Below are 18,809 nucleotides of genomic sequence, written 5' to 3'. Positions count from 1 at the left end.
TTGGATACAAGAGGACAAATCCACTCACAGAAAAAGAAGCACACAGACACACACACACACACACACACACACACACACACACACACACACACACACACACACACACACACACACATATACACACACACACACACACCAAATGCCAGGAAGTAGTGGTTCACATCTGCTCTTTTTATTATAGCCCCTCAGGAAAAGGCACCAAGAGTAGGGAGAAAACAGAGAGAGAGAGAGAGAGAGAAAGAAAGAGAGAGAGACAATAAGACTGTGGGGGGAACAGAAAGAGAGAGAACATTGAGAGGGAGATAAAGTTAGAGATAGAATGAGGTGAGATAGACAGAGAGAGGGAGAAAGAGAGATATGGAAAAAGCTGAGAGAGTGAGAGAGAGAGAGAGAGAGAGAGAGAGAGAGAGAGAGAGTGTGTGTGACGGGGATGGAGGAAAAAGAAAAGGTAGAATGTGTTTATGAGAGAGACAAGTTCAGGAAGAGAGCCCTGGGAGAAGCGCTTGCTCCCATATGGATGACTGGCAGCTGGGTGAGTACAGCCCAAAACACACAGACAGAAGGTGAAGCACACAACAAAGCTGTTCAGAGACACAAACTGAAGCTCTGCTGGGGGGGGGGGGGGGGGGGGGGTCAGGTGGACTAAATGCAGAGTGAGTCTCCCACAGGATGCAGGAGAGTTCACTCTGAGGAGGGCCTGTTATCAGCCACACAGGCCCAAATGCGTACTATGCCTACTGATAGGAGGATCAGGACAAATGACATGATGGATATGACTGCATATGCCCCAGCATGTGGCTGTGTGTGTTTGCTTTTATGTATATACACACACACATATCATGCATGTGTGTGTGTGTGCGTGTGTGTGCGGTGTGCATGTGTGTGTGTGTGTGTGTGTGTGTGTGTGTGTGTGTGTGTGTGGTGTGCGTGTGTGTATATGTGTGTGCGGTGTGTGTGTATGTGTGTGCGTACTACATATGTGCACCTCTGTGTATGTAGCTCTGGCCCCTGGGGTTTTGTCCCTCCTGTCAGTTCTCCACAGAGCAGCACACAGGGAACGGGAACAGGGATGATTTAAGGGCACAGGGGGGCAACACCTGAACTTTTTACACACTACACTGTCTCTCGTCTGTCCACGAGCCACCCCCCCCCCCCCCCCCCCCCAACATTCTCACAAAAAAAATCACTGGCAGCTGGCCTATCCCACCCCCACAACCCCCTTCTGAGGGAATGTGACTAAAATTGACTCCCAGCGGGTCTCGGGACCTTGACCCCCCCCCCCCCACACACACACCTCCTTCACCCCACCCCTCCCCCAGCCCCTCTTCAGCAGACTTGCGTGAAGGCAAAAAGATCTCCATCTTAACATGAAGTGTTAGAGGAAGTCCTGATAGTTCTGCAGCGTGAGCAGACGAGCCCAGAGAAGAGCTCTCTCCCTCCCTCTCTCTCTCTCTCTCCCTCTCTCTCCCTCTCTCTCTCCCTCCCTCCCTCCCTCTCTCTCTCTCTCCCTCCCTCCCTCTCTCTCTCTCTCTCTCTCTCCCTCTCTCGGAACCCCCCACCATGTTGTCATTACACGCACAAAACCACAGAGTTGAATGGCAGGGAAATTGGGGGGCGGGGGGGGTCCTGTCTTTTAAACTAACTCAGTAGGCGTGACGTGTCTGTGTCTGGTGAAACACACACACACACACACACACACACACACACACACACACACACACACACACACACACACACATTTCCTTCCCTCACAGTTGTGAGCAGTTAGCGGTCATCGCTTGTAGATAGATAGATAGATAGATAGTCTCTCATGACAGAGGAACAGAACACTGGAATTCAGCATCTATTGTCTATTTGACGTACACCATCAAACGCGTAATCTGTAATTCTCTCTTCACATTAAAAAAGATCATGAATGAAATGACCACACATTACAATAGACCCACACAGAACACTCAATCAGCTGAACTGAACTTGCTTAACATCATACCTACATGGAGATGCTGCATGACACAGACAACGAAGTTACCAACAGGAAAAAAGGGTATTATTATATTACACAAGGCTATTTTGTCCAAGCTAATCTACTTGGCGTGATTTAATCAAAAGCATCACTGTCATTCTGGGGCTGATTCAAACAGTTGACAATAGCGTCTGACGGTGCAGGAGTATAGTATAAGTATATAGTATACTCTTTTGATCCCATGAGGGAAATTTGGTCTCTGCATTTATCCCAATCCGTGAATTAGTGAAACACACTCAGCACATAGTGAACACACAGGACCAGATGTACTAACGCTTTTGCGTCCACTTCAGGCGTATTTGTTTCGCGGTATGTACAAAGACTGCTCCTGAAAGCGCACGTCTATTCTGCGCCTAAATACTTCCGCCTTGTAAAAGCAGGTGTTAATCCAAATTGCAGTTCAATGCATCAATAAGAGAAGCTTTCAAAGACAAAATAATCGCTATTTAGAGCACCAGTTTTGTAAGTATTTGTACTATCAAACTAAACGTTTGATTGCTAAACGTTTGATTCTTTTTAATGTTGTCATCAGTTAACTTCATTCAACTGCGCTTGTATAGGCTCTGCCGTTCAGTTGCATGGACGTTCGTAAATTGCGATTATGGGCGGAGAAAGGCAGAGAAAGGCGCAGTTTACACAAGTTTGATAAATATGACGGAAACTTGGGTCTGACAGCGTTCGCAATCTGCGGTGTGTCCATGATGCTGATAACGCTACGTTCGCAAATGTACGTACATCTGTCCCACAGTGAGGTGAAGCACACACTAATCCCGGCGCAGTGAGCTGCCTGCAACAACAGCGGTGTTTGGGGAGCAGTGAGGGGTTAGGTGCCTTGCTCAAGGGCACTTCAGCCGTGCCTACTAGTCGGGGTTTGAACCAGCAACCCTCCGGTTACAAGTCCGAAGCGCCAACCAGTAGGCCACGGCTGCCCACAACAGGATCAGCGCTTGGCCATCAGGCTGATTCACTGAACTGACTGAGCTCCCTGGGAACAACCTAAAGTCAATTTCTTAACCATGAATACCCTTATTGTAAAAATACAATCGCCGCTACGGTTGTTTACAAGTGAGAGCAGGGAAAACAAATCGCTCACTCGCTGAAGTGAAAAGTTGAAACTTACACTTGGTCCTCGTCCTCTCCTCTCCAGATGGTGAGCGCCTGGGTTCGGAGCTGACAGCTCCACAGAAGAAGTAATCCACTCGGGCAATTCCAATTGAGTGACAGGGCGCTTTTCAGCGGAGAGAGAAAAATTAAAAGCTAGAACGAAAAGATTCCCTCCTGATCCCCCGCTTGAAAAAACACAGATCTGGTCCTCGGAGAAGAGATAATAACACACACACTCTCGCTGTTGAATCAACAGAGTGGTTCCCAGCGCTGAGACAGCAGGCGGCTATCCACGTTCGAGGGAGGGAGGGGGGGTTAGTTGCAGCGGCACGGAGCGCGATCATGTCGACCCAACCTCAGGCAGAGTCTGTTTCGGGCTCAGCTGGCCCCGTGTGCGGCCGGTGGGGTCAAGCCACCGGGGCTGCAGGAATGTGACACAGAGAAGGAGGGAAGGAGAGACGCCGACTGCACGCACGCACGCACACACACACACACACACACACACACACACACACACACAGCTCCACACACCGAGGAGCTGAGTGGAGTGTGTGGGAGCGAGTGGAGTGAGAAGCGAAGGGAAAGAAAACAACTAGTACACAAGCCGAGTGGAGAGAGATAAAGAGAGAGAGAGAGAGAGAGAGGAGGAGGAGAAAGAGAAGGAGGGAGTGAGAGAGAGGCGAGGGGAAGTGAAGTGCACTGCTGACAGAGCGCACTGAGAGAGAGAGAGAGAGAGAGAGAGAGAGAGAGGGAGAGAGAGAGAGAGAGAGAGAGGGAGAGAGAGCGTGAGTGAGACAGAGAGACGGAGAGAGGGAGTGGAGTGAGTCAGATGGAGTATGAGGGGTTGGGGGAGGGGGGGCAGAGAGGGAGTGGAGTGTGTGTGGAGTGTGTGTGTGTGTGTGTGTGTGTGTGGGGGGGGGTTAGCAGTGGTAGAAACACGACATGACATGGGAATTTCATTCAGCTCCGACTGGGAATTTGCTTGCTAACTTTCCTAGTAAATCTGCCCTCGGGCTGAGGGAAAACACACACACTAACATGCTCTCTCTCTCTCATACACACACTAACTCTCTCTCTCACACACACACACACACACACACACACACACACACACACACACACACACACACTATAGCTCTCTCTATCGCTCTCTCTCTCTGTCTCTCTCAACAAAGCCACCGACACACTCAAACAAAAATGGAAAGAGTAAAATGGAAGAGTATTTTCCCCACAGGCATCAAAAAACTAACACGGAACAACTGAAACTGAAGAACTCACTCAATATATACCATAGAATACACTACACCAGAACACACACACACACACACACACACACACACACATGCACACACACACCAAACTGCAGTGCTCTCACCTTAGAAACAGCGACCTAAGAGAAGCCATAAAGGACATAAAAGTCAGCACCGACCCAGAACAATTTTCCAACAGTCCTTTTAAAGCTACAAACTGGGCGCCCATGTGCATCCATATGACCTTTTTTTTGTACTTTGCGGCCGCTCATTAAGTGCTGTTCCCAGTGCTTTTTATGGCCTCTTAAGGAGCCAGATAGGCAACAGCCAGACCGTGCCACCACCTTCCTCACCCTGCTCTCCTCTCCTCTCCTCTCTCCTTCAGTCAGAGTGGCTGAAGCCAGATGGATCCAGGCAGAACACTTCACCTGGCCCCAGACGTCTGATCGGAGCCTGGCTGATGCCGAACAAGCTCTTTTGATCTTTCTCCCCAATCCGCCCGTCCTCTGTGTTTGCCAAAGAGGAGCACACGGTAGTGGTTGCGGCGGTAATTGAACGCCACCGCCATGATCAAAGGACTGATCAAAAGAGGTCTTGTTTCAATGTGCTGCTCTATTCTGCTGATCAACGTGACACAAGCAACAGATAAAAGCATCTCTCACACACACACACTTATCAGTGAATACCTTCTCAGAACAGTATCTGAATAGCCACTTAGTTATCCCTCAAAACTACTGATCATCAGTGATGCCAGTAACGCGTTACTTAGTAATGCGTTAGTCTATTTTGACCACTTTTTTCGGTAACGAGTAATCTAACGCGCTACTATTTACAAACCAGTAATCAGATTAAAGTTACTTATCTAAATCACTGTTAGTTACTATTTTTGTCATTTTCCTTAGTAAAAAGATATATTCTTTGCTTTCTTCTTGTCTCGGGGATTAACATCATGTAGGCTATGCCAACCTTTTCAGCATGAAGACAACTCACGTGTAAAACCACGCAGCGACACAAACGTAAACAACAATGGAGGGAGGAGAGAGATGCACGTTTTATCTATACAGTCATTATTTTGAGTTTGTGTCAGCTAAACATGACAACATTAAGGTACGTTGTACATTCTGTGCTGGCGACAAAGTGCTGTCTAGCTAGACATCCCAAGTCTCCCGAAGTTTTGGGAGTCTCCCACATATTGATATCCTGACGCCCGCAAATTACATAAAATCTCCCGGAACCTAGAGCGAACAAGAGCACGCAAGCCAGACCGGACTTCGCGTGTGCATCTAAGTTTAACGCACACACAACGGAGAGAGAGAGGAGTGGTGCGTGTGTGCCTGCAAGCGCATCCAAGACAGAGCATCCTGGTCTGTTTTGCTAAATCAACCAATCAGTTTTCAGTGTAGGTGGGCTTATATCTCTTTTCTCCCGAACTTAATTAATCAGTTCAGTTAGTGTATCTAGGAACAGGAGCGTCATGGCAGAGTCAGTGCCTCTCAAAAAGGAACATTTAAGACCCATTTCACATCAGACTACACAAAAGTGTACCCAATTGTCTCATAAGAGTAAAACATAATGATAGTATTGCACACTGCACTGTTTGTAACAGTGACTTTAGCATTGCTCACGGCGGGTTAAATGATTGCAAAAGACTTGTTGAGGTGAGTTTAACAAGTGTAATTTAATTAGCATATTACTCAGGCCTATACTAGATGGCTAGTTGCCAAGGCTACATGAAAAGGCCAAACTACCAAAATCTACATATTTTACTATCACAATTTCTATCAATAGGCCTTCCTTATTTGGTGTACTGACTAGACATTATTGAACAAACATCTGCATTTCAGTATCTAAGTACAGTAGGTTAGGTTGGGATGTCTGCTATACATTGTTAAAATGCACTTCCAGTATAGTGAGTATTGGCAAAACCGGTTATCATTTTTATGTTGAGGCGGTGGGGGTGTTGTCGGCAGCTGCTGAAAGTAACTAATAAAGTAACTTATAATCTAACTTAGTTACTTTTAAAATCAAGTAATCAGTAAAGTAACTAAGTTACTTTTTAAAGGAGTAATCAGTAATCAGATTACTTTTTCAAGGTAACTGTGGCAACACTGCTGATCATATTATATATATATATATATATATATATTCCTTTCATCTAAACTATTGATTTAAGATAGCTTTTGGTCCATATCACACCATATCTGTATCATACAGAATTCTATCTGTCCATCTGGTACCCCAGTTTAACAATTTGGTGTTTGGAGGTCTTAAAGCACTGCTTTGATAGGGTAGTGGATGGATGGATATTGGTATTCTGACTTAAAATAACTCTTCTTTTCAAATAAACATTGAAAAGATGTCTAACTAATCTCTCAACTAATAAGTGGATAACTTGTAGATGAAATACATCTGTAATCAATGTCCCTACAACGGTGGAACTAAGGAGTCTAGTCTCAATAGCATATTCTATTTTAAGACATTTCTTGTTGTACACAAAACAGCTCTTGCATTCTGATTATGTAAACTAGCATAAGCACGCCATTAGCAATTCAGGTTTGCTTCTTGAGCTGCATAACCCCAGACACTGAGGTCATTACGTAACAGACAGTGCCATCATCCAAAGGCCAGTGAACCTTTCCCGCCTCCAAAATAAAAACATTCATGTAAGACCACTTTTTTTTCAAAGAGAAAGAGAGAGAGAGTGATACACTTTCATTTTCTCAAAGAGGGAGAGATAGTGAGAAATACTTTATGATGTGATCAGGAAAGACAGAGGAAACAGGAGGAAGAAAAAAAGATAGCGAGAAAAAAGTAAAGGAGACAGAGATAGAGAGATAGATAGAAAGAAGGAGAATGATAAGAGAGAAAACGTGACACAGCATGAGAGAAAAAAAGAGTTTGAGAGAGGCAGGAGTGGAGAAGGATGTAAGGAGCGAAGGAGAGAGAAAGTGGAGTGGAGAAGGATGTAAGGAGCGAAGGAGAGAGAAAGTGGAGTGGAGAAGGATGTAAGGAGCGAAGGAGAGAGAAAGTGGAGTGGAGAAGGGTGTGAGGAGCGAAGGAGAGAGAAAGTGGAGTGGAGAAGGATGTAAGGAGCGAAGGAGAGAGAAAGTGGAGTGGAGAAGGGTGTGAGGAACGAGGGAGAGAGAAAGTGGAGTGGAGAAGGGTGTAAGGAACGAGGGAGAGAAAGTGGAGTGGAGAAGGGTGTAAGGAACGAGGGAGAGAAAGTGGAGTGGAGAAGGGTGTAAGGAACGAGGGAGAGAGAGAGTGGAGTGGAGAGGAGTATAAGGAGCGCGGAGCGAGCAAGCGGGCCGAACGCAGTGCCGTGGCACACAGCAGATTGCCATAGCGACCGCGGCCCCGGCTCACTCATGGAGATCATTTGATTAGCAGGACGGTGCACAAACAAAGCCTTACGTAAGGCCTCCTTACGCATCTTCCCCATAATGAGCAGGCTGTTGATCAGGCGCACAATATGTGGCCGCACTCACACTAAAAAGGTTCACATTGCAGCACAGTGTAAAGATGCTGAATGGATTAATATCAGCACACTGTATGAGTCACGGTGGAGCCACTTAGGGCTTTATGGTTACAGATCTAATCCTGGACGTTTGATGATGTTCTCTAATGCTTATTGACCAGACAGCAGGCATATTTAGATGAATTATTTCTGTTCTGAGTTTCATGAATGATCCATAGAGACGACATTAGATTAAAATAAGGAACACTATAGATACATTATGTGGAAATGCATGTCTGTTAGTAACTGTGTTTGTGTCTGTCTCTCGTTATGTACAGCATGTGTGTGTCTGTCTAGGTATGTCTATATTTGTGTGTGTCAGTGTGTGTGTGTATGTGTATGTGCATGTGTGTTTTTGTGTATATGAGAGTTTATGTCATTCTATCTGTGTGTGTGTGTGTGAGTGGGAGAGTAGCTATCTGGATGTGCTGAGGAGGCAGAATCCCACGGCAGGAGCTCAGTCAGCTGTTGTGTGTCTGTGCCCTCCCTGCTGTGGGTCTGGCCACTGTCAACAAGGAAGGCAGCCCCCGAGACACACACACACACACACACACACACACACACACACACACACACACACACACACACACACACACACACACACACACACACACACACACACCAGAAGCATGACAAACAGCACCTGAGGGGACAAGAGCAACTTTTACTACTCACTTTCTCAACTTCGAACCCCTCGGCCTCAGCTCAGATCACCTTCCAGTGCCCTCTGTATTGCTACACTATAAAGCACAATGGAGTCACATTCAACACGCACTGATTAGGAATTAATCAATATGGCAAGAGTGAGAGTGGCGTTGGTAACAGATATCACCATGTCTGTGATTCAATTAATGAAATTCACTGATAATTACTGGTGTTATTACAAGGTATTGATGATACTATATGAAACATTATTGAGTTTTGTTTTCAAAGCTGGTTTAAATTAGATGTACTGGACTGGATGTTTCAGTTTACCTTGCGAGAGTGCACTCTCCAATACTAAACAAGCACTCCATTCACCTGGGAGAAAGCTTACCACTTTACCTCTATAACAATAGAGTTTTTGACGTTAGCATGGTTAGGGCCACGCCCCAGCAGAATTTCTTAACCTGTTGAGGAATGAATTATTTTTCTGGTTCCTTCTAGAATTCTACGCAAACGATCTATAGTTTCAGTGTTCTTTATACAGTCTATGGGGAAAATCTCTGAGGGTAATTGTCGCATCATAATATGGAACTTTTGGATTGCGAACATTCTAATCACATATTTGTGAATGTACTCCTCAACAGGTTAAGGCTCATTTATGGCCTATGTAAGATATGTCTATGGACATGGATACGGGTGGATACTCAGTGCTCATTTTCTCTGTATTTTGCACAGTTTCTGCAAACTTTTCTGTAAGCAACGTTTGAAATGGATGTATCTATTCTCATACAGGCTTGAGCCCATCACTAACTGGTGAATGCTCACATTAGTTGCTCTTGAACGGAGCAATCTGCCACATTCCTATCTGCTAATGCATGGAGCTCTTCTCACTTCAGTGCCCAGTAATATTCGCCTGGGCCAAGGGGGACAGAGGTGGACTTACGCTTAGCTTTGCTCAAGTCTGGGGAGATCCCTGCCTGATTTTTTCCACATGCCCTCGAAGGCTACAGAAAACACTGCCACCCATGAAATAAATTACACAACCAGTTTAACGCTCGGTTTCAAACACAGATGGCATCAGTTATACACTCTGGGAATTACATTTTTGAGCGATTCACCGTAAGCCACCCATAATGAAATTTGGAAAGAAGAGCCTAGATACATGTGTGGCACTGTGATAGAGAAAGAGAGAGGAAGAGAAAGAAAACGACGAGAACTGTCTAGCCTGGTATAACAAGACCAAAATTCACTGTGTGAATGGGGTCTGGCCTAAGAGGGGGCGAGAGAGAAAGAGAGAGAGAGAGAGGGAGACAGAGACAGAGAGAGAGAGAGAGAGAGAGAGAGAGGTTCGAGGACAAGAACTGTCTAGCCTGGTATAACGAGAGCAGAATTCACTGTCTGAATGGGGTCTGGCCTACATCCACTGCAGACTGTTTCTAGTCACTGAATGCTAATGAGTGAGCAGCATTTGGGTTCATTTTGGAACCATTGGACCAGCCTTTGACCAATTAGCATTGACTACCACCGGACTGCTATACTTCCTACATTAAGTAACTGACAAGTAAGCTGATACAAAACCTGATACATTTTCCTAAACCCCCGTCGGCAATAAGGCAACAACGTTTTTGCCCTCGATGAATAACTGTATTATTTTTGCTCCGCTTCAGTTATTTCATGTACAAATACACTGAGTTCAGTTGTCTAATGGGTCAGGCTGGCAGCTGAACGAATACCAGTGCTGCTTCGAATACCAGTATTGCCACTTGATATTCCATATATGCTATGTGCTCTGTCTCCACCAAGCTACTGAATGGGAATCAGCTTAAACACAAGAGAATGTTTTAAAGGTTAATTTAAAAACTTTCCGAGAGTTCAGTGAGTGGTTTAATCGGCATTGTTAATACAGTTGGCTGTCACTCTATACGGGCACGGTCGGTCCCCCGTCCACTCTCCCATTCCACCGTGGACGCATTTCCACGTACGGCACGCGAGTCCCCTGAGTATTTTCTTGGAAACAAGAGCGACATCAACAGCCAGATGCCTCGGAGGGTGGCAGCTCTGTGGGAGGAGATGGCACTTAGCTGTCTGAGCGATCTGCACTCGAGCGTTTAGACGCTTTAATTACTCCCCTTCCTGCCGGCCGGCCATCATCTGGCCTCAGAAGAAATTCTCCTCTTCCTCCAAGCCCTCCAACAACCTCCCACTCTAAACGGCCCTGTAACTGTTTGGGACGTTGGGTTTAGTCAGTGTGGAGGACATGGATGGACAGGTGCATTCCATGAGTGCCTTACAGGTGTGTGTGTGTGTGTGTGTGTGTGTGTGTGTGTGCTACTGACATGCAGTAGCGCGAGAGTCTTGGCTCAATGCTCTGGCAAAATGCTGAGGCTGTACCTGTAGCTGGTCAAATGTGTGCAAGGCTAGTTTCTGACAGCTCAAAAAGCACCCAACCAGTCAATACTTTGTCTCACAATTTCAAGTTTTATAAGCCCAAGTTATGGATATGATATACTAGTCCTATTACTTCCAGAATTGTGCCCATTTTGGAGTGTTCCTCAGTGGTGCATCAGCTGCAGCTGCAGTGTGCTGCTTGATTTGATGCCCAGACCTCCCCTGATGCTCCAGCTCCTTGCCCCCGTGTGAAGCCTTCCTCTGGGGGGGGGAGCAGATGCACGCAGCCTGATATGACGTCCTCTCCTGGAGCCCTGCGGGTGTTTCCTCACATCCTCATCCGTGATATCAATTCAGATGAGACCGCGTGATCAAACTCCCATCAGCCCCAGCTGACTGATGAGTGAGCGAGTGGGCACGCTCCCTCCTGCGGCCTCCCACTACCCGGGGGGGGGGGGGGGGGGCGAGGAGGGCCTTCCTCACGTCGGCCCGCGTCAGACAAGACGAGGATGCAACGTCTCCGCTGACGTCGGACAGCGCGGGCATAAACCTGGAGCCCACATGGCAACCATCCCAAAATAGGAACTAGCTTTTTATATCGCACAGTTGCACCCTGCCATCCGTGGGCATCAGTGGCGTCCATTCCACAACGAGGAATGAGATGAGGCAGGGCAGGATCACAAACACAGAAATGCCCACCACCACGTCCATGTTAAATCTATTGTATTAGTAAGAATGGACGAAGTGATATGGTCATGTGAGTGTTAGCCACCACACTACACAACCACAATCCTAGTCATAAACTAGGCCGCTAAACAGACTGTCTGTCTGTGGCAGAGGCCGGTTCAAGACCATTAACCATCTGATAAGCTTGGCCTTACCTCTTATCTGACTTCATCTGTGTCAACACTCCAACGCTCTGGCAAACACCCCAATGAGAGACGAAGGCCAGACGACTTCAGACTTCAGACGACACCGGATTTTAACGAGAAAAAGTAAATCAATCACTTTGCTGGCCCTGAGGGGTGGAGGGCGGCACAAGGGTCTTTGAGGCTGAGGAGGAGAGGCAGCACTCATCAAGCCTTTCCTCCCTGACAGACTGAAAAAAAAGAGAGCGCCCTGGCTCTCCCGTTCCAAGGAAACACGCAGTCACGGGAAGCCGCCGGCTACAACATCCCAGCTGACAGAGGAGGAAGAGCGCCTTTGATGTGAATGCCGTGTGACACTCTGATATATGTCATCCCGATAGCATGTTCTCCTTTCACATGCATAGTCAGAGGGGGCGTGCAAAGCCTATCTTTCCCACTCTCACCCTAATCACCAAGCACGATCTCACGACATTTTTCAGATCATTTCGACAGGATTTGAGCAAGTTGATGCAGAAAACTTTCCACGTGCAAAGCTTGAGTTGATTATCATAAACTCAACACATTTCATGCTGCAATAGAGCCTAAATACATACTTTCCATAGATATATTTACACCAATAAAAGAATCAGAACTTGTCGAGCTACTTTAAGGTTTCTATGAAATTCTATGCTGGTTCGTCAAGTCTTACAGGCGGTCTTCCCTTTCTAACACGTAACGGGTAGACGCAGCGGTTTTATCTCTTTGGAGCCTTCAGAGCAGACCGCAGTTTGATTTTCTGCCTCAGACCAGTGGCCTGTAATTAGCATGTGATTGGGGGCGCTCAGCGAGTGGAAGAGCTATATTTGCGGTTGAGGCAATAGGCTGCTGAATAATACCCTTGGTGGAGCAAATTGCCCAAATTGCCGTCGTTGAAATCTGGAGCGATCACCCTGGGTCACCGTAAAGTGAATCACTCGGTAGGGCCAGCACACACAGGAACACTTTATTTCAGGACTTGCGATGACTAATGTATTACCAGATGTGCTCCTTTTTCATTTGCTGCCTGACCAGGTAGCCAAGGACTTTGGAATGCCAACCTTGAACATATAGAATGGTAGAATGGTATGTGCTAATAGGTATGTGTCTACAAAGTTCTGTCGTGCATTATTTATATGTCTGCCAAAGTGCTGTTTGTGAAGAACTTCAAGGCATGGAGACATTTCATGGATAAGTACTGTAAGTGATCTATGAAGTTGTAAGAGGAATCTGAGAAATGACCACCCCCTAGTGGTCAAAGCCAAAAATGCCCTCACCACAGGTGTAGATGATGCTGAGATAGTTGTGGTAGCCAGGGGAACAGGCTTCTCCAAATTCCTGGCTGGAGACCAGGAAGGAACAGCTCCCTTTGCCATGGCAGTGAGAGGCCACAGCCTGGACGCTGGACAATGACTGGCAGTCTGGCAAGACAAAAAAGACAGAATTCTATAATCACATTTCTCCACGTCAATGTGCTTAAGAATTAAACATGTAAAAAAAGACAGAATTTGAGTCAGTCACATGAACTCTCTAGCACACACCCACACACTCACATCTAAATTCAACAGTTGGCCGTTTTTTAATTCTTCCATTTGCTGGATGGGATTTCCTTTGAGAATGCCGAGGATTCGCACAGACAAAAGCGTATTTGATTTAATGAAAAAAGAGCCCGGTATGAGGTTCATAAGAAGGTCTCATAAGGTCTCAGATCTACCTGTCTTTGAAGGGTTTATTTGGCATCAGCGCTTGGCATGGACAACTCATGCCAGAGCAAATCCTAAAGACAGAACCCCGCGCTGGCACGCCTCTCCACCTGGCACCACACTGCGCTGTGCTTCACAACCCACCCTCGGGTGCCCTGCGGTCACTGGGTTCACATGCAGACGTTTTCACAGTGGGGTACGATTCATCGTAAATGTGAGTCAGGATGTTCTGGCCACCGCGTGTTCCTCTTCCCACTGTTTGCATTTGAATTCAATTTCAGTGATTTGTAGGGCCAATGCATCACACACAGGAGCACAGGAAGTACCTTTTCAGGCGCACAGGAAGTGAGTTTTGGTACTCTGGGGCCTGGCCCTCTCCGGTGGCTCTGGGATAGGATGGGGGTGGGTGGTCAGAGGTCAGGGGTCAGTTAGGGTTCTTACCTCCGGCGTGGCCCAGGTGGGCAGGAGAGGACGGCGGCGTTGGAGGGCACTCGTGTGTTGCCCGCGGCAACCCCTCGAAAGCGGCGGACGAGACGGCGATCAGTGTGCCACGCCTACAGCTCAGCCTCATCCTCTCCCCTTCACACACCACTTTAGTACGGTAGTCATCTGCACACACACACACACACACAGATGCAGTCATGGGGGACAATAAAAGACACTCATACACACACACACACACAGATGCAGTCATGGGGGACAATAAAAGACACTCATACACACACACACACACACACACACACACACACACACACAAAGACAGAGTAATAAAGAACAAGAACACACACAAACAAATAATTAAAACATCATCATTATATAAAGAGACATAAATAACACACAGGCACAGAAAGACACTCCACAACACATACATGCAGTTATGCACAATAACATTCAGCGCAACAGACATCTGTTGCCTTGAGACCTCTCCTCTACACATAATTAAAACATACACATCTAGCTTAATGCATATGTCAACATGCCATTAAAAAGACGCAAAGTATGCGCCCCCAAGGCACTAGCCTGGCTAACGTCATACCCTCATCTCAAATGAGACGGGGTCTGGGAACTAGGCATTCATTTTCTCGTATTTGAAACGTGGTTTACGAATGCCCAGAGCCGTTTATTGGGCGCTACGAATGTCTATCAAATGCGTCTGTACGTGGCTCATAACGGCTACGGTGTGTCGTCATCGTCTTACTGCCCTCCCTCCGTTCTGTGATTGGTCCCCTAACTGAGGCTAAAATTTGCTCCATGGTATCCAGGCTGCCTAGCAGCGTGAATTAAATCGCGCGCGCAAGGCAGCATGGGAAAACCCAGGCTACCAAGGCACATTAAAGTTCTGCAAATGGCACACAAGAGCATAAGTGGACTAGCATACAGGACAAGATGTGCTGGTCGGAGGCGACCCCTGCTAGAGGGGATGGGGTAGTGAGGGGTAATCCTGACAGGAGAGGGCAGGAAGAGGGGGCATCTGGGTCCTATTTCTGCTGATCTCTACACAAACACTCAGCACTGCAACAGCATGAGCAGCACACACACACACACACACGCTCAGATCTCAGGTCTCACCTGATCCTCAGATCTCAGGTTGCACCCCCCCCCCCCCAAAAAAAAAAAAAAAAAAAACACACAAACATGCACACACACACTTATGCACACACACACACACACACAGACAGCAGCAACACACACGCACACACACACACACACACACACACACACAGCAGCAACATACAAAACAAACTTCAGATTCGGTTCATGTAAAATGTTGTGTTTCAACATCACAGAAATTAGCATTGCACTGCATAGCCTTTGCATAGTGCAGAGACAATGGCTTGGGAAGGATTGCCTTTGAGGACGTGTCGCAAACGTGCCCTGCTCACTATGAGCCAAACACAGACAGAGGCCCCTCAAGAATGTGAGAAGAAGAATCAGATGTGAACTTAACAATTACAGACCAAGTGTTCTGAAATGCCATTATGGACATTGGAGTATAAATACACAGCAGAGAATGGAGCATGGGGAGAAATATTGAGAGCGAGAGAGAGAAAGAGAGAGAAAGAGAGAGAGAGAAAGAAAGAGAGAAAAGGGAGAGAGAGAGAGAAAGATAGAGAAAGAGAGAGAGAAAAGGTAGGGAGAGAGAGAGAGAGAAAGAGAGAGAAAGAGAGAGAGAGAAAGATAGAGAAAGAGAGAGAGAAAAGGTAGGGAGAAAGAGAGAGAGGGAAAGAGAGAGAGAAGGAGAAAGGGAGATAGAGCAAGCAGGGAGGCAGGGGTATATCCACAGATTGATACTAAAAAAGGAGATGCAGTAGGGGAGGAGGGGAGCGGCGGGCAGGACGCGGAGGGCTGGGGGACACAGGAGGGGTCCTTACTGGGCCTGCATTTGTACCACACAATAAGGTATTTGCTGTGAGTGGGACAAGGGTCCGTCCCAAAGACACGGCCGCTGACTACTAGATGACAACTCCTTCTGTCCTGGCATTCATCCAGAACCTTCTGAGAGATGGACAGAGAGGAGAGGAGGGAGAGAGAGAGACAGATGAAGAGAGGGAGAGGGGAGAAGAAGTGAATAAGAGGGTGAATAATAGCAAGCCAGAAGATAAAAGGAGACAAGGAAATAGGAATAATGTTGTTGGAACTCTTCACCCACAAGATCCTCCTCACTCCTCTCCCATATTTGAATCCAAATCACAAGCTGCCATTTTGTATTTAAAGACAGAAACAAAAAAAAAAAAAAAAACGACATTGTCCATTTTTAATGACATACAGACCCGGGCCACCCAGCGCCCTCTCGGATCTATTTGCCATTCAAACGACATGCAGAAAACAGCCCCTAGGAATGCAGCTGGTTTGAATGGCCATAGACAGCTTTTTAAATCGACTCTCTCTCTCTCTCTAGTCATTCTAATTAGAGCAGGGGCTCAGGCCAGTCAGGCACTCCCACATACCCATAGAACTCAGACATATGTCATTTGGACATGTTGCATTTCTAAATGCTATCTTCATGCCTTACCGTGATGCTACAACACATGTTTATTTATTATACGTTATTACTTTATTCAAATAGACCCACGCAACACACTATTTGTGAAATATTTGTAATATTAATTCATGCAACACGTATCGAGAAATAGATCCCGCTTCAGATGCTTGACAATATCATGTCTTAAAATATATGTAACATTTTGTACAGCCATGTCCTGCTACTATAACATTTCCATGATGCAATGTAAAATCAGTTCAAATAACACACATATAGTGAAAAGATGCTTCAGTGTATCATGTCTTTGCATATTACATATTATTTTGTTAAGACCATGTAGTGCTACCACATTATTTCCATATGATCATCGGTGAGCGTTACCTGCAGGACTGTCTGCACAGAGCAGTAGACGTCCTCTCTGACCAGACCTGAGTGGGCAGAGGCGGTGGGGTCGTTGCTATGGACACACTGGAGGGGGATGGAGGCCCTGCGGCCGTAGAAGGCCGACTGGACACTGATGGTGGAGCGTGGTGGGCAGCGCACAGACAGCAGCTCCTCGTCGCATGCCAACTCAGAGTAGTTCCTCTGAGTGCTGGAGAGGTAGCCTCCTAAGGTCAGTAGAGGTCAAGGGTCAATAATTAATGATCTTTAGTGTGGTGGGTTAGGGCAGTGTTTTTCAACCACTGTGCCAGGGCACACTAGCCGCAGAAAATTACCTCACTGGTCCAGAAAAGCAACTGTTGCATCAAAGAATTTATAACCACATGCTCTCATTGATTGTATGATTGCACTATTTGTGGTAGGCAGGCATTGTACAACGGGGGGCCCATATCCAGTATTCACAGAATCATCACATATCCAGTTCATAACAACAATTAAATTAGATATAGTCACCTACAAATGAAACAGAGGGTGCTTGTTTTATTGTGCAGGTCTTGCATAGAAGCCATAATAAGGCCATATCTGTGTATTATTTGACATTTTAGGCTATGGTATGTTTCTTTTTTCTTCACACAGGATGTTAGTGTGCCGTGGGACATTTTAAGTGTCAAAAGTGTGCCATGGCACAAAAAAGGTTGAAAAACACTGGCTTAGGGGGTGAGGAAGAAAGCATATCAGATCAACACAAGGCTGTCACATCAGCTTGGCTGACTTTTTTAAAAAAAAGGCTAAAAAGAGACAAAAGTTGATGACAATAAATCCCAAGCAACAAGACAGTTAAAACACTTCGTATTGGGTCTAACAGTGCATTGCATCAAGTTACATCTGCAATAAAGTGCAGTTTCTTAGGCTTATCACTTCAGTCATACAGATGTAAACATGTTTCCTCTACATTGACTTTATGACTGTGTAACTAAACTGACTAAACACTGGTACATTCATGGACACCATGAAGACACTGCTGTCATAACTCTGCTTGATTTGTACATTGCTTGTTAGTTAGTTGTCTGCTATTGTTAATCTTGTTTTATGTACTTCACTTATTCTTATTTATTAGGGACCATCAACCTGCTCAAGGGACTAAAGATGGAAATTAGCCACTGGCTATAATCTTACATATTTAATGTTTATTAATATGTGCTGTCCCTGTTTTAAATAAATAAATAAATGACAAATTACAAACTACACGGTAAACACACATTTACCCACAGGTGATGCACTCGTGCTTTAGAGTGGAGGCTCTCCATCAGTGTGTATTAATAACATGCAGTACAGTAGTCATATGGCCGTCTACACAGCTGCCTTTCAGTACAGTAATCATATGACGCACATCAGCTGCTTTACCTCCCAGGGCCGGCGTTTTCTTTACTGTCCAGTCTCACGGTATACATTCAGTTAATGTAATGCCAACATACACGCAACATACAGAGACAGATGAGGACAGGCCACACTAAGTGTCCATTAGGCGTGTGGTTATCTGCATTCACGCCAGCGTCTGATCAGCGAGATATAATATTCACCATAATATTATACATATTGTGTATATATTATGTTCTTTCCAATATGAATGACTGACGAGATACATCATTTTGATACAAAGTTGAGGAAAACAAGCCTCTCTCTCTCTTTCACACACACACACACACACACTCTCTCTCTCTCTCTCTCACACACACACACACACACTCTCTCTCTCTCTCTCTAGTACCCATAACATTTACTGGCATGACTGAAGTACTCTGCATTGGCAAAACCTTCCCTAAATCAAACAAATCTTAATTTAACAAGACTACATAAATGGCACTAATTCATTATAATACTATAGTATGAAAGTGTAGATCCTTTTTATCTCTCTCTCTCTCACACACACA

At 45.9% G+C, this 18,809-nt stretch overlaps 1 protein-coding gene across 2 annotated transcripts in view; it reads right to left on the bottom strand.

The window, feature by feature from the left end:
- Positions 1-3,809, bottom strand: part of eva1ab (eva-1 homolog A, regulator of programmed cell death b) — a 22,993-nt gene extending 19,184 nt beyond the window's left edge. For both annotated transcript variants that reach the window (XM_076299392.1, XM_076299393.1), the window contains exon 1: positions 3,144-3,809. The gene's annotated coding sequence lies outside the window, so the exon portion shown is untranslated. The remainder of the gene's footprint in view (positions 1-3,143) is intronic.
- Between the last annotated feature and the right edge of the window lie 15,000 nt (positions 3,810-18,809).

This window comes from Alosa pseudoharengus, unplaced genomic scaffold (assembly GCF_046254945.1).
Source record: "Alosa pseudoharengus isolate Yale_2024_CS ecotype anadromous, Long Island Sound unplaced genomic scaffold, YU_APseudo_1.1 YU_APseudo_1.1_scf_22, whole genome shotgun sequence".
NCBI lineage: Eukaryota > Metazoa > Chordata > Actinopteri > Clupeiformes > Clupeidae > Alosa > Alosa pseudoharengus.
Note: the sequence above shows the minus strand (reverse complement) of the source record. Positions and strands in the feature narration are given on the sequence as shown.